Source organism: Chiloscyllium plagiosum, unplaced genomic scaffold (genome assembly GCF_037043375.1).
Source record: "Chiloscyllium plagiosum isolate Xiang-an unplaced genomic scaffold, Cpla_swu_hap1 HiC_scaffold_43, whole genome shotgun sequence".
Taxonomy (NCBI): Eukaryota; Metazoa; Chordata; class Chondrichthyes; order Orectolobiformes; family Hemiscylliidae; genus Chiloscyllium; species Chiloscyllium plagiosum.
The window spans coordinates 31,864,172-31,886,427 of NW_028270181.1; the positions used below are offsets into that span (position 1 = coordinate 31,864,172).

At 45.4% G+C, this 22,256-nt stretch overlaps 1 protein-coding gene across 2 annotated transcripts in view; it reads left to right on the forward strand.

Moving 5' to 3' along the window:
• The window catches only part of LOC122547420 (tolloid-like protein 2), a 160,898-nt gene that overhangs the window by 41,384 nt on the left and 97,258 nt on the right, over nt 1-22,256 (forward strand). The gene's annotated exons all lie outside the window — the stretch shown is intronic.

Sequence of the window (22,256 nt, forward strand, 5' to 3'; positions counted from 1 at the left end):
AAGTGGTCTCACCAATGTCCCCAATATTCCCAATTCCTTCGTCTCCGCCGCATCTGCTCCCAGGAGGACCAGTTCCAAAACCGTACAACCCAGATGGCCTCCTTCTTCAAGGACCGCAATTTCCCCCCCAGACGTGGTCGACGATGCCCTCCACCGCATCTCTTCCACTTCCCGCTCCTCCGCCCTTGAACCCCGCCCCTCCAACCGCCACCAGGACAGAACCCCACTGGTCCTCACCTACCACCCCACCAACTTCCATGTACAGCGTATCATCCGCCGTCATTTCCGCCACCTCCAAACGGACCCCACCACCAGGGATATATTTCCCTCTCCTCCCCTATCAGCGTTCCGAAAAGACCACTCCCTCCGTGACTCCCTCGTCAGGTCCACACCCCCCACCAACCCAACCTCCACTCCCGGCACCTTCCCCTGCAACCGCAAGAAATGCAAAACTTGCGCCCACACCTCCCCCCTTACTTCCCTCCAAGGCCCCAAGGGGCACTTCCATATCCGCCACAAATTCACCTGCACCTCCACACACATCATCTATTGCATCCGCTGCACCCGATGTGGCCTGCTCTATATTGGGGAGACAGGCCGCCTACTTGCGGAATGTTTCAGAGAACACCTCTGGGACATCCGGACCAACCAACCCAACCACCCCGTAGCCCAACACTTTAACTCCCCCTCCCACTCCACCAAGGACATGCAGGTCCTTGGACTCCTTCATCGCCAGACCATGGCAACACGACGGTTGGAGGAAGAGCGCCTCATCTTCTGCCTGGGAACCCTCTAACCACAAGGGATGAACTCAGATTTCTCCAGTTTCCTCATTTCCCCTCCCCCACCTTGTCTCAGTCAAATCCCTCAAACTCAGCACCGCCTTCCTAACCTGCAATCTTCTTCCTGACCTCTCCGCCCCCACCCCACTCCGGCCTATCACCCTCACCTTGACCTCCCTCCACCTATCGCATTTCCAACACCCCTCCCCCAAGTCCCTCCTCCCTACCTTTTATCTTAGCCTGCTGGACACACTTTCCTCATTCCTGAAGAAGGGCTTATGCCCGAAACATCGATTCTCCTTCTCCTTGGATGCTGCCTGCCCTGCTGCGCTTTTCCAGCAACACATTTTCAAATCTTGCTAACCAGTCCACTGTGAGGAACCTGTTGAACGCCTTCATCAATCTTCATTGTCACTTCTTCAGAAAACTCAAACAAGTTTGTGAGATACGATTTCCCACACGCACAGCCAGGTTGACTGCTCCTAATCAGTCCTTGCTTTTCCAAGTGCATGTAAATCCTATCCCTCAATCTCCATCAACAACTTACCCACCACTGATATCAGTTCACTGGTCTATAATTCCGTGGCTTTTCTTTACCACCTTTCTTAAATAATCCTTTCACACTGAGGTGATCCCTGTTAATGTTAACAAAATTGAAATCCCCTGTTGCTATAACTTTATTCCTCTCACATCTCTCTGTGATTTGCTGACATATCTGCTCCTCTACCCCCCCTCTGTCTGTTGGGAGACCTACCAGCAAGGTAATCACTCTTTTCTAAGGTCTCCCTGGATGGCCTCATTTGAAGATCATTCTCAGACATTACTGTGGTAATGGTTTCCTATTATCAATAATACAATGCCCCCACCCATCTTACTACCATCCTCCCATCTCTCCTGAAACTTCTATACCCTGGATTGATGAGCTGCCAGTCCTGTCCTTCCTTCAACAATATCTCACTGATTGCAATAATACCACATTCTCACATGCTCATTAATGCTCTAAGTTTATCCACTTTACCAGACAAGCTCCTTGCATCAAAACAGACACAACTTAGCCTCTCCAGACATCACATGTGCCTTACCCTGACCATGTTTTCTCTGCCTACTTGTCTGTCCCAGCATTCCTTCTATATCTGATTGGACCTTGCTCCCAACTTTACATCTACTCTGTGCCCCATCCCCACCCCCTCCTTACTTGATGTCACGTAATTCTATGCAACACTGCACTTGTCTCATGGTCGATGTATGGAAAGTTTAGTAAACATCTTTGTATCACTCTATTAATACAGTGCCAAGGTTTTGATAGTTTCTATTTGATCTAGACAGAGACGTTATTCCAGACAGCTGAAGCAGGTGGGATGTGAACCCATGCCTCCTGGCTCAGAAATAGGGACACTACCACTGTGCTACAAGACCACTACTGCCCAGATTTAAGTTGGACAAGAAACATAAATCATTTTGTGCCAACATTGACTGTTCTGAGTTACTATCACCATCAACAGCTCTTTCAGATGCAGGAATAATCTCACTTCATAAAGGTGCAGTTGTAATTAATTTACAATTTGAATTGAAATACATTACAGCCACAAATCACAAGTAGATAATAAGCCCATCACTGGCTGTACCATGATATGAGAATGATGTACACTCTGGGTCACAGGTTCCTGCTGTAGTCCTTCGTGTGCCTGAACACAGGGTGATTTTCTACGTCTCAGATATTTGGGAACTAGGGGGAGGACTGTCCTATGAGTTGGTAGCATCTGGAGAGTAGGCTGCAACATGTTCCTCAAGTTGTTGCTATTCTGAGCATTTGGTGTGAAGCTTCTTTCAGTCAATAAGGTCAATACTGCTGCTCTTCAGGAGGAGAGTCTTTGTAGTGGTTGCTTTGTCTTCCCAAGAATACTGGCTGTTTGAGTTTTGAGGAAACTGGCTGTTTGAGTTTTGAGGAAACTGGCTGTTTGAGTTTTGGGAATACAGAGCCTGGCTGGGACACAGTGTGCAGGAGTTGGGTTTTCAGGAGCTTCCAGAGCTGAGTTCAGAAGGATGCCCATGTAAGTTTGACAGTCTTCCGGTTGAATCCAGGGAATGCAGGAGGCACTATTTGTGGAATTACTCCAATATTGTTGCATGTCACTGATGCACAGTCCAGGCCTCACTGCAGCACTGTAGTTAATAACTACTTTGTACACAAAGACTTGTGTTGGCTTGAGGAAGTTTAACAATAGTTAATAACATATATCCATGATAAGGTATCACAGTTCAGCATTAACACCACATTTATTTGATTCTGGCATTTTGTTTCAGTAAATGCGTCTGTGTGTTTAAACATCAATTAAAGGTTTATCTCGTTACAGCAATATCCATTTCTGTGGATCAGTGATTGCACCAGATGATTTAGCTGTTAAACCAATCATTCTGGATGTGAGGAGAATCAGTTTTGAGAGTAACCAGTAACACTGTTATCTTACACAAACTTACACAAACAGAGGATTATTTACAAACCTCCCTAACTGTGCAGCCAGCAGATTGTGTTAGCACCAAGGGTAGCAAACTCCTTACTGTACAGCATCGAATTTATTTTTTTATTCACTGGTGGCTGGACCAGCTTTTATTGCCTGTCCCTAGTTACCCTCGAGAAGGTGGTGATGAGCTGCCGATTGAACAGTGGCAGTTAACATGATGTAGATAGACCTACAATAATTTTAGGGAGGGGATTCCCAGATTGACCCAGACACACAGTACCTCCCTCTCTCCATTCTGCTATGCACCACCAACTCTGTTTACTAGATTAGATTAGATTCCCTACAGTGTGGAAACAGACCCTTCGGCCCAACCAGTCCACACTGATCCTCTGAAGAGTAACCCACCCAGACTCATTTCTCTTCGATTAATGCACCTAACACTACAGGCAATTTAGCATGGCCAATTCACCTGACCTGCACATCTTTGGACTGTGGGAGGAAACCGGAGCACCCGGAGGAAACCCACGCAGACGCAGGGAGAATGTGCAAACTCCATGCAGTCAGTCGCCCGAGGCTGGAATCAAACCTGGGACCCTGGTGCTGTGAGGCAGCATTGCTAACCACTGAGCCACTGTGCTGCCCCTATGTCACTCGGTGTCTCCCTCCCCAGTTCAGTGCCCCACTCGCCAGCCCACTTCCTACTTGCCTGCTTATCCGGTTCCTAATCCCTTTCAGCCACTCACTCCTGAGCAGAGAGAGCACAAGTGAGATGGAAGGGGAGGGGGAGTCAAGAAGGGTGAAAGGAAAGGAGGGTAAAAGGATGGAGTACAGGGTCAGGAGAGGGAGAGAGTGAGGCAGTAAGGGGTCAGGAGATGAAAGGAATAAGTGAGGAATTAGGAGAGGGAGAGAGGTAGTGAAGGAGTGAGATCTGTCGAGGAAGGGAGGTGTCAGGAGAGGGAAGGAAGAAGGCAGTGATGGGCCGGGGGAAGGAGGAAGGCAGTGATGGATCGAGGGAAGGTGTCAGTGAGAAGTCTGTAGCAGGAGGTGGTGAGGGGTCAGTAGTAGGAGGGAATTAGCAGTCACAAGATGAAGAGAGAAGTACTTGAAGATGTGCTGAAGATCCATATTGGATCTGAAACGTTAAATCTGTTTCTCTCTCCACAGCTGCTGCCAAACCTGTTGAGTTTCTCCAACACTTTCTGTTTTGGTTCCAGATTTCCAGTATCTGCAGTTTTTTGATTTTTATTTAGACAAATGTTGGGTGTGGAACAATGAGCGTAGAATCCTAGTGCAGATACAGGCCATTCAGCCCAGCAGGTCTGTACTGACAGTCCGAAGAGCGTCCATCCAGGTTCACTCCCGCACCCTCTCCCTGTAACCCCGCATTTAGCAGGGCCAATCCACCTAACCTGCACATCTTTGGACTGTAAGAGGAAGCCAAAGCACCCAGAGGTAACCCACACAGACACGGAGAGAATGTGCAAACTCTACACAGTCGCCTGAGTCTGGAATCGAACCCAGGATCCCTGGCACTGTGAGGCAGCAGTGCTAACCACTGAGCCATCGTGTCGCCCACTGAGCAAATTGTGATCCTAGGATTTGAATGAATTTAAAGCATTTGTAAAGCACTCGGTTTTTTTGCTCCCATCCTTTGATGCAGTTGCCTCAATCTCAGGCACTGTAATCACATGGGAGGCGAGAGGCCTCTTGTAGTTGTGGTGCCGACAAATGCAGTCCCAGAGTCAATGTCTGCCCCTCTCCATGAGAGATGGGTGCTTGGAGTCAAGCTCGTTTCCATTAATGGATTCTAGCCAGTAGGATCCTGGCCCTTCAATCACTGCTCTCAGTGTAAAAGCCTTTTAATTCACAGCTAAGCTTCCTCGATTCGATCTGCTGGGACCATTAAAAAACTAACAGGCTATAAACAAACAGCAGACAAAAGGCATGTGAAAGGCAGCTGCTGGATTGATTGTGATGGGGCGGTGAGAGGGTGGGGACTGATTAGCAGTTTGCTCTGTGCACTGTGTGATCTATACGCTCCCTCAGGTTGGGGGCTGTGTCCTCACAACACAGCCATTAGTGATGAGCTCTAGTGCACGTCTATGAGCAGTATCAGAGCTTCTGTCACTGTGTTGATTCACCCTTGATTAGTTAAGGGTCTATCATGCAGGTCACTATCGGTGTAGTTCCACAATCACGTATCATCCTTTATAACTGGGGGGAGGTATTTTGGAGGCTGACCTTGCATCATTCACCCTGGTTTCCCTCACCGACTGGGGATGGAGTGTTTGCAAAATGAGCAGCAATATACAGGCCATCCCAAGGTTGCTCTGCCTCTCCTGCCCGTCACAGGCTGTCTGAATATCCAAATAAAGGTGGCATGATGGCTCAGTGGTTAGCACTGCTGCCTCACAGAGCCCAGGATCCGGGTTCATTATCCATCCTCGGGCGACTGTCTGTGTGGAGTTTGTACATTCTCCCTGTGTCTGTGTGGGTTTCTGTTGGGTACGCCAGTTTCCTCCTGCAGTTCACAGATGAAAGCAGTGGATGTGAGTACAATTACAGCATTTAAAAAGCATTTGGATTGGTACACGAATAGGAAAGACTTGGAGGAATGTGGGCCAGGGGCAGAGAGGTGGGACTAGCGCAGAATTATGTTCGGCATGGACTGGTTGGACTGAAGGGTCTGTTTCTGTGCTGTATGACTCTGATTCTGGGTGCAAGACCAGGTGGATTCGCCAGCGGCAATTGGGTAAAGCTTTTTCTGAGCTACTATCAGTTCTGAAGAAGGGTCACTGGACCCAAAGCTTTACTCTGTTTTCTCTCCACAGATGCTGCAAGAGTTTTTCCAGCAACTTTTGTTTCCGTTTCAGATTTGCAGCATCTGCAGGTGTTTATTTTTTTTAAACTCATTTTCCTTCGCCTCTCCTTTTTACCCTCCCCCAACCTGCATCCCACCCCCTCCCATCGTTTTCAAACAAAGACTTTGTGGTTTATGTTTGAAGATGATAACTTCCTCTCTCTCTCTCTCTCCCTCTCTCTGGTACACGTGCATGTGCACACACTGATTTGCCATGACGTTATTCTATGAATTTCCCACTCATTGTGTTAAAATGTTTATCACCATGTGCCTCCATTGCCAATGACATTACATTTGTGTGCCCCCAACACACTGTTCAGTTCCACTGACTGTCCTAATGGCAGCTTCTCTGCTCACTTCTCCATTCCTCCCAAGCCTGCTTGCTCTTCTTCAGTTGCTTGTACAAGGCTCCCATTTATGACAGCAATGAGCAATAAGCTATCAGAAAGGAATATCTTCCGTGTATCCCTTGTTTGCCTCAGCTGTGCTTAAAGGAAACACAAGCTCTCCTTCTAAGCCTCTAAGCAGCTGTCCTCCCTCTTCCATCATCATTTCCAAAACCTGCTGGCTCTGCCTTAGCCCATGGCTTGTTACCTTGACAACTGGTTCCTTAAGCCTGGGCTGTCCCTCAATAAGGGCAGAGTTACCATTCCCTGAGGTCTCAGATGACCACAGTCCAAAGATGTGCAGCTGAGGTGAATTGGCCATGCTAAATTGTGTCAGAGAGACACAATTCGGAGGGTCTGTGTGGACTTGTTGGGCTGAAGGGCCTGTTTCCAAGCTATAGGGAATCTAATTTTAAAAAGAAATCTGGACATCTTGGTGATTAATTAAAAAGCTCCATTATTGTCCTGTCATGGAAATATCAGGATGGTAGGAGGTGAATTTGATGGCCCCTGGTCATTTTCTTTAGGAAGTTCTGCATTCCAACATGCTGCTTTTGTTGAGGCTTTGGATGGCTTCCTCAATGTAGGCCCATGAGAGTGGAGGTAGTTACAGCAAAGGGAAGGTTGAGTTCTGGATGGAATGATGATGTTTGTTTAATCCTGTCATGGGATGTGAACATTGCTGGAAAAGCAATATTTGGTTTGGAACCTGAATGATAGGTAAGAGCTGTGACTCATAAAGTTTGCTGGGAGGTGAGTGATGGGCTTAATGTGCTTGGAGCAGTGAGGGAAGATAATGGAACTTTGAAGATCCACTATTGTTGTGGTTCTGTTCGCCGAGCTGGAAATGTTTGTTGCAAACGTTTCGTCCCCTGTCTAGGTGACATCCTCAGTGCTTGGGAGCCTCCTGTGAAGCGCTTCTGTGGTGTTTCCTCCGGCATTTATAGTGGCCTGTCCCTGCCGCTTCCGGTTGTCAGTTTCAGCTGTCCGCTGTAGTGGCCGGTATATTGGGTCCAGGTCGATGCTTTTGTTGATGGAGTTTGTGGATGAGTGCCATGCTTCTAGGAATTCCCTGGCTGTTCTTTGCCCTATAATGGTAGTGTTGTCCCAGTCAAATTCATGTTGCTTGTCGTCTACGTGTGTGGCTACTAGGGATAGCTGGTCGTGTCGTTTCGTGGCTAGTTGATGTTCGTGGATGTGGATCGTTAGCTGTCTTCCTGTTTGTCCTATGTAGTGTTTTGTGCAGTCCTTGCATGGGATTTTGTACACTACATTGACCTGGACCCAATATACCGGCCACTACAGCGGACAGCTGAAACTGACAACCGGAAGCGGCAGGGACAGGCCACTATAAATGCCGGAGGAAACACCACAGAAGCGCTTCACGGGAGGCTCCTAAGCACTGAGGATGTTACCTAGACAGGGGACGAAACGTTTGCAACACAAATTCCCAGCTCGGCGAACAGCGAGCACCCGAGCACCCGAGCTACAAATCTTCTCACAAACTTTGAAGATTCACTATTGTTTATTTTTAATTGAAGACTCTGTTGCATAAAATGTGATTGCAAAAATGTTTAAGAGGGAGAAACGCCAGGGACTTCTTGACCAATTGCTGTTAACTCCCTGAAGATCTTTGGAAAATTGGGCATGAAGGAGGGGAGAGGAGCAGGAGGTGCGCAGGTTATGGGGTGGTTTGCTCACTGGTCAGAGAGGCAGTGGGGGACCTGAGTTCCTTCCTTCAAGGAAAGCTTTGCCAGTGTACATGGGCTGTTAGGAAATCCATCTCCAGCCTTACTCCTGGACAGCTGCCTGGGAGTCAGGGTCACAATCTGATCAGGCATGACCTTGTCAACGAGTGCATCTGATTCTATGGGCTAATCATGCTCCTTTTCTGGGCGAGGTCTTCAAAAGCTGCATTTATATAGTGCCTTCAGGGTGTCATGACTGTCCAGGATGTTCTGTATGACTCTGAGACTATTTAATTAACAACATTTAAAAGGTATTTGAATAAATATATGGATAGGAAAAGTTTAGAAGGAAATGACCCAAGTGCAGGGAAATGGGGTTAGCGTAGATGGACATTTTAGAGCATTACAGCACAGTGCAGGCCCTTCAGCCCTCGATGGCGACCTTTTGGCTGGCACGGACCTGTTTGGGCCAAAGGGGCCTGTCTCCATGCTATAGGACTCTATGACTCTATGTCCTGAAGCACATTTCCAGCCAACATCTTATTTTGTAAAAGTAGCCATTGTTCTATCGTCAAATTCAGCAACTAATTAGCATGCAGCTAATTGGCCTAATCAGCAGTATGTTGAATGACAATGAATCTGTTTTTGGTGGTGGTGTTTAAAGGATAAATGTTGGCCCAGATTGTGTCGACTCCCTTCATTGTGAATGTGCGTGAAACAATCTGGACAGTTGCTGCTGATACCCAGTTGGGGCGATATACAATATTACAAATTCTGACAGAATCTGCAACACTGCAGAATACACAGATAGTTACCACATACCCAGCACAGCTTAAAGCATAAAATGAGATCATTCAGCCTATCATAACTGATAGTGAGATCATTCCCATTTCCCTAACCTCTTGTCAGTGCCGAGTGCCTGCGCCTTCAAATACTTATCCAATGTTCTCTTTAAAAAATGCAATGATCTCTGACTCAAGGCAGCCAAAGCTGTTTTAAAGTATCTCTGGTTCCAGAAACCCTTTTCTCCTCTCTCCTGGCAAAATTGTCACTCTCTGCTCTAAGACCTGTTCCTGTCCTCAAACATATGATCATTCAATTCCTTGATCCTTTTTAATAACAGATTTGAAAAGCTAGACAGGGTAATATGTCTGACAATTAACATAATCTACTATCATTGCAAAACATTCATTTTAAGATTATATACAGAGCACTACAACTAGATCTTCCAGAGGATCATGAGGTATCAATTGAGGCCTAATTATCTGCTCTTTGTGAACATGGGAATCAGTATGCAGGAATAGACCAGCTATTTCTTGGAGTCAAGATTAGAGTGGTGCTGGAAAAGCACAACTGGTCAGGTAACATCCGAGGAGCAAGAAAATCGATGTTTCGGGCTAAAGCCCTTCATCAAGGACTGGAGAGAGGCAAATGTAATTCCTCTCTTCAAGACGGGAAATAGGGAAATCCCCGGCAATTACAGAAAAGTAAGTCTCACGTCTGTCGTTTGCAAGGTGTTAGAAAGGATTCTGAGGGATAGGATTTATGACCATCTGGAAGAGCATGGCTTAATTAAATGCAGTCAACACGACTTTGTGAGGGGCAAGTCATGCCTCACAAGCCTTATCGAGTTCTTTGAGGATGTGAATAAAAAAGTTGATGAGGGTCGAGCTGTGGATGTGGTGTATATGGACTTCAGCAAGGCATTTGATAAGGTTCCTCATGGTGGGCTCATTCAGGAGGTCAGGAGGAACGGGATACAGGGGAACTTAGCTGTCTGGATACAGAATTGGCTGGCCAACAGAAGACAGCAAGTGGTAGTAGAATGAAAATATTCTGCCTGGAAGTCAGTGGTGAGTGGTGTTCCACAGGGCTCTATTCTTGGGCCTGTACTGTTTGTAATTTTTAGTAATGACTTGGATGAGGGGATTGAAGGATGGGTCAGCAGGTTTGCAGACGACACAAAGGTTGGAGGTGTCGTTGACAGTATAGAGGGCTATTGTAGGCTGCAGCGGGACATTGACAGGATGCAGAGATGGGCTGAGAGGTCGCAGATGGAATTCAACCTGGATAAATGCGAGGTGATGCATTTTGGAAGGTCGAATTTGAAACCTGAGTACAGGATTAAGGATAGGATTCTTGGCAGTGTGGAGGAACAGAGGGATCTTGGGGTGCAGGTACATAGATCCCTTAAAGTGGCCACCCAAGTGGACAGGGTTGTTAAGAAAGCATATGGTGTTTTGGCTTTCATTAACAGGGGAATTGAGTTTAAGAGTCGTGAGATCTTGTTGCAGCTCTATAAAACTTTGGTTAGACCACACTTGGAATACTGCGTCCAGTTCTGGTCGCCCTATTATAGGAAAGATGTGGATGCTTTGGAGAGGGTTCAGGGGAGGTTTACCAGGATGCTGCCTGGACTGGAGGGTTTATTTTATGAAGAGAGGTTGACTGAGCTCGGACTTTTTTCATTGGAGAAAATGAGGAGGAGAGGGGACCTAATTGAGGTATACAAGATAATGAGAGGCATAGATAGAGTTGATAGCCAGAGACCATTTCCCAGGGCAGAAATGGCTAACACGGGGGGTCATAGTTTTAAGCTGGTTGGAGGAAAGTAAATAGGGGATGTCAGAGGCGGGTTCTTTACACAGAGAGTTGTGAGAGCATGGAATGCGTTGCCAGCAGCAGTTGTGGAAGCGAGGTCATTGGGGAGATTTAAGAGACTGCTGGACATGCGTATGGTCAAAGAAATTTGAGGGTGCATACATGAGGATCAGTGGTCGGCACAACATCGTGGGCTGAAGGGCCTGTTCTGTGCTGAACTGTTCTATGTTCTATGTTCTATCAGGAATGAAGGGCTTTTGCCCGAAACATCGATTCTCCTGCTCCTTGGATGCTGCCTGACCTGCTGTGCTTTTCCAGCACCACTCTAATCTTGACTCTGATCTCCAGCATCTGCAGTCCTCATTTTTGCCCAGCTATTTCTTGGAGCCGTACCACTTGGACAAGCTATGACACAACTCTGTGTATTCTCACTTTCTATCAACAGCAACTAATATTTTTATAGCTCCTTCATGTAAGCCTACAATTCAGGACCAGGAATAGACCATTTGCCCTGCCATTTGATAACCATTAGTTCTCAAACAAAATTTGATACTGACACTTGGAAGGTGAGATGGCCAACAATTTGGTCACCAAGATAGGTTTCAAGGAGTGTCTTAATAGATGAAGGTGAGCTGGAGGGGCTTCGAGAGGGAATTTAAGAGCTCAGTTAACCGATGGCACAGCCACCAATGGTGGGGAGCCATTAAAATCAGGGATGCTCGAGGTCAGAGTCACATGAATGAAGATCACTTGGAGGGCTGTGTCACTTGGAGATTACAGAGTTAGGGAAGGAGAGAGACATGGAGGACTTTGAATAGAAGAGACAGTTAAAACCGAGTCAATGAGGTAAAAACAATGACTGCAGATGCTGGAAACCAGATTCTGGATCAGTGGTGCTGGAAGAGCACAGCAGTTCAGGCAGCATCCGAAAAGCCTCGAAATCGACGTTTCGGGCAAAAGCCCTTCATCAGGAATAAAATGAAGGGCTTTTGCCTGAAACGTCGATTTCGAAGGTTTTCGGATGCTGCCTGAATTGCTGTGCTCTTCCAGCACCACTGATCTAAAACCGAGTCAATGTCCAGTTGGAAGCTAATGTTGGTCAGTAAGCACCAGCTGATAAGTGAGCTGGAATTAGTGCGAGTTATGGTCAGCAAAGGTTTGGATGATCCTGGATTGACAAGGAAGGAATGCGCGAGGCCGGCCTGAATTAGAGTCAAGATCAGAGTGGTGCTGGAAAAACACAGTAGGTCAAGGCAGCATCCGAGGAACAGGAAAATTGACATTTCGTGCAAAAGCCCTTCATCCAGCGTCTGCAGTACCCACTTCCACCTGCCTGAATTAGTTAACTTGTTAATGACAATGCTTTCAGCAGCCAATGAGTTGTATCCGAGGCCAAGATAGATAGAATCCCCACAGTGTGGAAACAGACCATTTGGCCCATCCAGTCCACACTGACCCTCCAAAAGGCATCCCACCCAGACCCCAGCATTTCCCATGGCTCAGCCACCTAAGTCTGCACATCCCTGGATACCATGGGTAAATTACTATGTCAATCTACCTAACCTGCCCATCTTAGAGTGTGGGAAGAAACACACACAGACACAGGGAGAATATGCAAACTCCAGACAGACAGTCACCCAAGGGTGGAATCGAACCTGGGTCCCTGGTGCTATGAGACACCTTGCCACCACAGCAGGGTCTTAACCCTTTTGTTGTTACAATGATGTTATAATGATGTACATTTGCGATTACGTTACAAGGTGGAAGCTAGTCAATTGCCATTTGAGTTCCATACCTCTCTCACTTGGCAGTATTTGCTCAGGTTACTGCTGAAAATCCTGGCCTTTATTTTGAACAATGTTCCAGACTCCCCAACAAGCAGAACTGGTTTCTCTTTATCTATTCCAAGCACTTTAAGGCAAACTATCCTTTAAATGAATAAAGCTCAGCGATTAGCACCCTATTCAGTGTAACCCTCCTCTGTTTAACACCTCTACTGACCAGATACTGATGTGGTAAACTGTCACAATGCCTCTCAGGCATGAAACTAGCTCAAATTCTTACTGTTAAAAATCACACAACACCAAGTAAAAGTCCAAAAGGTTTAATTGGAAGCCCTAGCTTTTGGAGCGCCACTCCTTCAGGTGGTTGAAGGAGCGGCTTGGAAAGCTAGTGCTTCCAATTAAGCCTTTTGGACTATAACCTGGGGTTGTGTGATTTTTAACTTTGTACTCCCCAGTCCAACACTGGCATCTCCAAATCACAAATTCTTACTGAGCTGCATCAAACTCAATTATGTTTCATGACATGCAACAATGGCGATATCAATCTTGTTCTTATCAGTCAATGTCTTGGCTGATATCCTCTGATGTTCACAACCAGATGTTTGATGTCTTTCTACCTTCATTACAAAGGCAGTGTTTCCTCTAATCTATGCTGGTCATCACAACTCCTTTCACACTCTCTACTCCCTCTCCAATATTCCATCCCCTACACTTACTGGCTCACAATGAAAGCTGATCAAATTCAGCAAGCAGTTTAAAGCGGTTCTGCCTTTTTTGGTTTTGAACAATATATAAAAACTTGCCAGTGTCACCCATTGTCGGGAAGCTGGATCAGTGAGGAAGGCAGCAAGCAGCCACTGGTCCTTATTGGCTAGACATTCACGACAGCAAGCAATATAGAATGTGTTCTACAGCATTGTGATAGAAGAGCAAGGTGAAAATGCTAAAACGTGCATTTTTTGGATACTAAAATAAAAACACAAGCTTAACAGGTCTGGCAGTATCTATGGAGAGAAATTAGAATTAACGTTTTGGGTTCAGTGACCCTTCAGAACATTTTTGGATCATGGAATCAATGAAATCATCAAGACTGGCGAGTGGTGGGTATACAGAATGTCCATTACTCTGTACACCTTCCTCCTCTCCCACCTTCAGGCACCGATTAGCTGTTTTAGCTGCTAGTAAAGGCTCTGCCCTATCTCCCTCCCTCCTCAACATTACCCACCTCTGCCCTATCTCCCTCTTCATCATTACCCACCTCTGCCCTCTCTCCCTCCCTCCTCAACATTACCCACCTCTGCCCTATCTCCCTCCCTCTTCAACATTACCCACCTCTGCCCTAATTCCCTCCCTCTTCATCATTACCCACCTCTGCCCTCTCTCCCTCTCTCCTCAACATTACCCACCTCTGCCCTATCTCCCTCCCTCCTCATCATTACTCACCTCTGCCCTATCTCCCTCCCTCCTCAACATTACCCACCTCTGCCCTATCTCCCTCCCTCCTCATCATTACCCACTCTGCCCTATCTCCTTCTCTCCCTCCCTCAACATAACCCACTTCTGCCCTACCTCCACCTCTGCCCTATTTCCCTCCTTTTCTCAAAAAAATGGCCTCTTCCCTATCCCTCTCCCTCCTCAATATAGCCCACCTTTCCCCACCTCACTCCCCCTGCAATATAACCCAGCTCAGAGGGTTGTTAAACACACTGAAGACAGGGAGTTGGAGTCAGTGAGTCATTTACAGGTTGGAAAGACATAACTAGTGGAGTGCCACAAGGATCAGTCCTAGGGCCTCAATTATCTATATCAATGACTTGCAGGATAAGGTCGAAGTAAAATATCAAAATTTTCTGACGATACAAAAGGTGAGAGGGCATGTTGTAATAAGGGCATAAGGAATCTTCATGGGGATATAGGTAGGTTTAGTGAGCGGACAAAGGGAGGGAGATAGGGCAGAGGTGGGTAATGTTGAGGAGAGAGGGAGATAGGGCAGAGGATGGAGTTTAATGTAGGAAAATGTGAGACCATCCTCTTTGGTAGGAAGAATCAAGAGGCAGAAGCAGCCTTATCCAAATGAAGAGAAACTCCAAAAAAAGTGTAGTGCAGAGAGCTCTGGGTATTCTTGTGCAAGAAGTTAGCATGCAGTGCAGCATGTCATTAAGAAGGCAAATAGGATTTTGGCCTTTATTGCCAGGGGGTTGGAGTTTAAAATTAAGGCGGTCTTGTTACAGTTATACAGGGTGTTGATGAGGTTGCACCTAGAGTATGATGCACAGTTTTGGTCCTCATATTTACAAAGGAATGTACTGGCATTGGAGGGAGTTTTGAAAGGGATTCACTAAGCTGATTTCTTGGATGAAAGAGTTGGTTTATTGAGAACTGTTATATAGGTTAGGTCTTAATTCATTAGAGTTTAGTAGAATGAGGATTGATCTGATAGAAGATTCTGAGCAGACTTGACAGGGCAGATATTGAGATAACGTCCCCCCCACTAATTGGGGGCGGCACAGTGGCTCAGTGGTTAGCACTGCTGCCTCATAGCACCAGGGTCCCAGGTTCGATTCCAGCCTCGGGCGACTGTCTGTGTGGAGTTTGTACATTCTTCCTGTGCCTGCGTGGGTTTCCTCCCAGCGCTCCAGTTTCCTCCCACAGTCCAAAGGCGAATTGGCCATTCTAAATTGCCCATAGTGTCAGGGGTGAATATAAGGTAGGGGAATGGGTCTGGGTGGGTTACTGTTCAGAGGGTCGGTGTCAACTTGTTGGGCCGAATGGGCCTGTTTCCATACTGTAGGGAATCTAATCTAATGGGGGAATTTCAAAATAGGGGACATAATTACAGACTAAAGGGACACTCATTTAAAATTTGGAGGTGAAAGAATTTCTCCTGAGGGAAGTGAATGTCTGGTGTTCTGCAACCCAGAGAGTTGTGGAGGCTAGATCAATGAAAGTACTTAAAGAGGAGATAGATATAATTTTCAAATATTGGGAAGTTGACTGCTGTGAGGAGCTGGGACTAAAGAGGGGTTGAAGCTTGAACTAGATCATCCATGATATCTTTAATGGGGCAAACCTGAGGGGCTGAATGGCCTATTCCTGCTTCAATTTCTTATGTTCTTATATTCCTTGATTTTGAACCTTTGAAAAGCATGGAATGTTAAATTCACTAATGTCTAAATGTAAGTGCATGTTAAATGTCTCAAATAATGAGATTGGCTTTTACCATTTTTGTCTCAGGTTTCTGATCTAAAGACTAAATTAGTTCACATTGAAATCTCCTTTGTAAGGCAGTCTGGGAGGTATTGATTATTGGTTTGTAAATAGGCAGAGTGCTGTAGGAAGTGCAGCTTTCTATTTGCAGTTTTTATTAATGTACCTGCTAGTGTGCAGGCTGACCTGGATAAGATTAGATTAGATTAGATTCCCCACAGTGTGGAAACAGGCCCTTCGGCCCAACACTGACCCTCCGAAGAGTAACCCACCCAGACCCACTTCCCTTTGACTAATGCACCTATCACTACAGGCAATTTAGCATGGCCAATCCACCTGACCTGCACATCTTTGGACTGTGGGAGGAAACCCACGCAGACACAGATAACATGAATATGGACAAGGGCAGCCCCTTCCTTTGATGGCTACCTGCCTGAAACTGATATCAGGTCCTTGCTCCTGATGTTCTGGAGTGTGACTTTGGTGAGTGATGGATCCCTATTTGTCCATTAGTTGTACTCTCTGCAATTTTAGAGCTGGCTAATGGTCTTTCTTGATAATGTGAGATTGTTTCGAGCTGCGGTTTCTGACACCTGCTGACTTTGACAGAAGTAAAATCCTGGAGCGACGCCAAATCCTTTTTTGCACCATTGACAGTCAGGATTGACTCCTCTCTTTCTGCTTTGAAGCCTAGGATTGGGTTCATCATTGACCCTCACTGTCTCTCATCGATCTTAAATAGCACAACCTTCTGAAAACGTTTTAACCTTCTCGACACACTCTGACTGTCTCAGGCTCTATCTGTGAGCCTTCTCATTTAAGATGTATGACTTCAAACGTCTTAAACCTTTACAGAAAATCTAGCTTCAAGTTACCAAGGTAACAAATTTAACAACTAGGATTACTGTCAAAGAGGCCATTCAGCTAAATTGGAATTAGTTTTATGAACACCTCAGCTTTATCTTTGATGGTGTCAAGCTTCTTGAATTTTGTTGGAGCTGCACCCATCTAAGCAAGTGGGGAGTATTCCATCATACTCCTGACTTGTGCCTTTTGAATGATGGATAGGCTTTGGGGATTTAGGAGCTGAGTTACTTGCCTCAGCAGTCCTAGTCTCTGACTTGCTTTTGTAATGGGTCCAGTTGCACTTCTGGTCAATGGTAACCCCAAGGATGTTGATAGTGGTGGATTCAGTGATGATAACACCATTGAATGGCAAGGGTTGGTGGTTAGTTTTTCTCTTATTGGTGATGGCCATAGCCTGGCTTCCATGTGGTGTGAACATTACTTGCCACTTGTCAGCCCAAGCCTGGATATTGTCCAGATCTTGTTGCATTTGAACATGGATTATTTCAGTATCTGAATGGAGCTGCACATTGTGCAATCTTCAGCAAAAAATCCCCACTTCTGACCTTATAATGGAAGAAACATCAATAATGAAGCAGCTGAAGATGGTTGGACCTAGGACTACCCTGAGGAACTCCTGCAGAGATGTCCTGGAGCTGAGATGACTGACCTCCAACAATCATGACCATCTTCCTATGCAACCAGCATAGAGTTTATCCCCTGATTCCCATTGATACAAGTTTTGCTAGGGCTCCTTGATGTCATACTCAGTTGAGTGCAGCCTTGATGTCAACAGCTGTCACTGTCTGGAGTTCAGCTCTTTTGTCCATGTTTGAACCAAGGTCAATGAGGTCAGGAGCTGAGTGGCCCTGGAGGAACCCAAACTGGGCATCACTGATCAGGTTATTGCTGAGCGGGTGCTGCTTGATAACACTGTTGATAGCACCCTCCATCACTTTATTGATGATCGAGAGTAAACTGATGGAGCAGTAACTAGTCAGGTTGGATTTGTCCTGCTTTTTATGTAAAGATATACCTAGAAATTTTCCACACTGTCTGGGGAGGTGGCAGTTGTAACTGGACTGGAAGATGCTGGCTCGGGTAACAGCCAGTCCTGGAGCACAAATCTTCAGTGTTATTGCTGGAATGTTGTCAGGGCCTTTGCAGTATTCAATGTCTCCAACCATTTCTGCATGTCACTTGGAGCGAATCGAATTGGCTGAAGACTGGTATGGATCATCCACTTGGCACTTGGGCTGAAGATTACTATAAATCTTTTGATGTGCTTGGCTCTTCCATCATTGAGGATGATAATGTTTGTGGAGCTTCCTCCTCCAGTGAGTTGTTTAGTTGTCCACCACCATGATGTGGTAGGATGTGGTAGGACAGCAGAGCTTAGATCCAATCTGCTGATTGTGGGATTGCTTAGTTCTATCCATCATTCGTTGCTTATGCTGTTTGACCCACAAGTTGTCCTGTTTGGTATCTTTCTCAAACCCATGTCCTGCCTTCTCCCTGTAACCTTTGATCCCCATTCCAATCAAGAACCTATCTATCTCTGTCTTGAAGACAATCAATGACTTGGCCTCCACAGTCTTCTGTGGCAATGAATTCCACAGAATCACTATCATCTGGCTGAAGAAATTCCTCCTCATTTCAGTTCTAAAGGGTCTTCCCTTTAGTATGAGGCTGTGCTCTTGTGTCCTTGTCACTCCTACTTGTGGAAACATCATCTCCATTTCCATAGTGTCCAAGCCTCTCAGTATTGTGTAAGTTTCAATCCTAGATCCCCCATTATCCTTCTAAACTCCATCAAGTACAGACTCAGAATCTTCAATCACTCCTCACATGACAAACCACTTCAACCCCGGGATCATTCTTGTAAAAGTCCTCTAAACCTCCTCCTTCAGCACATCCTTCCTTAGGTACAGGGCCCAAAACTGCTCGCAATATTCCAAATGCAATCTGACCAGAGCCTTATACAGCCTCAGCAGTACATCTCTGCTTTTGTATTCTAAACGTCTTAAAATGAATGCTGACATTGCATTTGCCTTCTGAACCACCAACTGAACCCGCATGTTAACCTTTAGAGAATCCTGAACTAGGACTCCTGAATCCCTTTGTGCTACAGATCTCTGAAGCCTTTCCCCATTAAAAAAATCATCTAGGCCTCTTACCAAAGTGCATAAGCTCACACTTTCCCAAATTGTATTCCATCTGCTACTTCTTTGTCCACTCTGCTAGCCTGTCCAAGTCCTTCTGCAGGCTCCCCACTTCCTTAAATCTATCTGTCCCTCCACCTAGCTTTGTGACATCTACAAACTCTCAGTTCCTTTGTCCAGATCTATGTAACCCTTGATTTCTCTATTGATCAAGAGCCTGTCTATCTCAGTATTAAATATACGCAATGACTCTGCTGTCACAGCTCTCTGTCATAGAGTTCCAAAGACCCACCACCTTCAAATAGAACTCCAACATCTGTCTTAAATTGGTGCCCCTTCATTCTGAGACTATGCCCTCTGATTGTAGACTTTCCCATGATAGAAAATAACCTCTTAGCATTTACCCCCTGTCAAGCCCCTTAAGAATCTAATGTTTCAATAAGATGACCTCTCCTCCCAAACTGCAATAATTCTCAGAATTGCTGCTATTTAAGGCGATGTTATAAGCTTCTTCTTTCAATCTTGTGCATCCTTCATTTCCTTTATCAGCCACAGTTGACTGACCTTTTTTGAATGTTTTCACTTTGATGGAATGTGTGGTTGTCATAAGCCATGTAATAGTTCTTTAAAGATTATCCATTATCTATGTACAGTCATGCCCTTCAAGGTATTTTCCCAATCTTGCTCAGCCATTTTGTGTCACATGTTTTCACAATTTCCTTATTCAAATTTAACACCCTTATTTCAGTTTGAACTAACTCACTTTTAAACACAATGTAAAAATCTCTTATATTGTGGTCACTCATCCATAAAGGCTCTTTTACAACAAGATTACTAACTTGCCTCTTTTTGTTACATAATAGCATAACTAAAGTAGGTTGAATGCCCTTAACTTTGTCTTTTTGACAGCATTCTGCTTTCAAAACTGTTTGATGCTCAGCGGTGTTTTCTCCTGCTTTCCTATCTCCCTCGCAACATTTCAGCTTAGAGCTGCCAAGTTTACTGCCCCCAATTTGGGTTTCCATTCCCCCGACAAGTTAATTTAAACCCACCCAAATATAACCACCAAATCCCCCTGTGAGGTTATCAGTCCCAGTGCCATTAAGGTGTAACCACTCCAGATTGTACAGGTCCCACCTGCTCAGTACTGTGTCTAAAGCTTTAGAAATCTGATGTTCTCCCTCCTACACTAGTTCTCTACCCACACGTTCAATTGATTAATTCTCCTGTTTTTATGCTCTCAAGCACTTAACAGTGGGAGTAATCCTTAGATTAGTGCCCTTGAGGTCCTACTTTTTAATTTCCTTCCTAACTCCCTGAAAGCTGCCTTCAGGACCTCTTCCCTCTTCCTCATTGGTGTAATGACATAGGAAGAGCAAGTCAAACCAAATCAGCCTTACTGGTACTGGATTTGCTTTACAGTGAAATTAAAGCATTCAATGGGCCTCAAAATTGCTCAATTGTTCTGATCTAGACTTTACAAATTACAAATCTTGGACACCAAGTTTATAACTTAAACAATAATTAGCAATTTATTATTAAGAACATCATTGCAGTAGCTCACAGATGAACCGAAAAGCAATATAATTAATATTTATGACCTAAATTTGTTTGATCATAAACCCCCACTGTCACATCGACTGACAGACAGACATATTTCAGGCATAAGTTTTAAAAAATTATAATTTGACAATTTGGTAACCATTTCACTGATGAATACTAGGCCTTCGTGAAATCCTGGGATTATGGATCGTATTGCAGGCATACAGGACTGTGCACCTTGTTTGAATTCTGAAGTCATCAGTTAATGCAACAGCTTCTGCAGATCTCTCTTGACCTTTAATTTAATTCTTACAGACTTGTGTTCTTTTCTCAGATCTTTTAACAAGTTGATAACTGGAGAATAACTAGTCAGAGCAAAACCAAAAACAGCTTCCAAAGCAAAGCTGCCTCCTGACCCAAAAAAACCCCAGTCAGAGCCCATTGGTGGACTATTTGGACCGAAGGGTCTGTTTCCATATTGTATGACTCTATGACTGTCTTTACTTCTCTTCCTCCTTCAACATTCTCCCTGGCTGGCTAGCACCGCTCCTCCCTTGATCGATCAATTCAACTTCTAATCAGATGCCAGTCCCTGAGCAGATGCTGAATCATCTACAGAGTTATGACAGCAGTAATTAATTTGCATTATCTTTCCAGGCCAGTTCCCAACAGCAAACACCAGACTTTTGTCCTCTCCTCTTTTTGGTACAGAGCTGCCATTCAGAGTTCACTTCTCAACCGCAACCCATAGTTCCAAACCAAAAATGAGAAAAACTAAAAGAAAAGTTGTGATAGTCTCAACAGTTGGTGTCGATGTGGATGAGAACGTCTAGCTGGCCTCCACTGCACCCACCTCCCCCACCAACCCGATGCAGATGGATATCCTGTCACTGCTCTGAGAGATCCTTGACCCTGCAACCAGGGAGCGGGGGGAACACCATCCTGGAGTCATGATACGATATGCAAATGCCTGGCTGATTCCCCAGTTATGGAATTCTCTATAATTATTACCTTACAATTCTCCCTCTCTATATCTGAAAAGCACTTGGTGCCACAGGTTGGTTCTGGTTCTGGCTGCACTCCTGTGAGGAACCATTGTTTTGACTAGTTTCCAAGATGGAATACCAATTAGTAAGCACAATAGACTCGGGGGACTCCTGCACTTGCTGCCTGGATCACTTAGACTGTATAGTAGTCACCCATTCCCTATCCCTCTGTACACCTCCAATCTTTGGTGTGACCACCTCCCCATGTGTGTTTTCCATGTCCTCAGCCTCATGGAAATTCACAGTGACTTCAGCCTCTGCTCACATTCTGAAACCTGGAGTTCCAGCTGGTGACACTTCCTGCAAATACATTCATCTGGGCTGTGTCCATGACTTCACACATTCCCCAGGATGTGCAGTCCACTTGGCCCAGCTGAACTGCCAACCTGTGGCAGTTAGGGGCAGTGCAGTGGCTCAGTGGTTAGCACTGCTGCCGTACAGCACTAGGGACCTGGGTTTGATTCCAGTGTTGGGCGACTGTGTGGAGTTTGCCTGTTCTCCCTGTGTCTTTGTGGGTGTGCTCTGGCTTCCTCCCACTGCAGGGATGTGCAGGCTAGGTTGGTTGGCCATGAGAAGTGCAGGGTGATAGGTTAGGGGATGGGTCTGGGTGCGATGCTCTCCGGAGGGTCTGTCTGGACTCAATGGTCCCAATTGCTTCCACACTGTGGGGGTTCTATTCTTCTCTCTTCTATTCATTTAAGCACAATTTATTGCCCTGAGTTAACTATAGATTAACTATTATTAACTATAATTATAAAACCTTACTAGTAATATTCCATTCAGATTAATTTTATTTTCCTTTGGTTTATTTTATTATTTTATTTTATTTTACTATGATTTGATTTAACTTTAGTATTCTTCTGCTCATGTTTCTTACTGAAATCTATAGT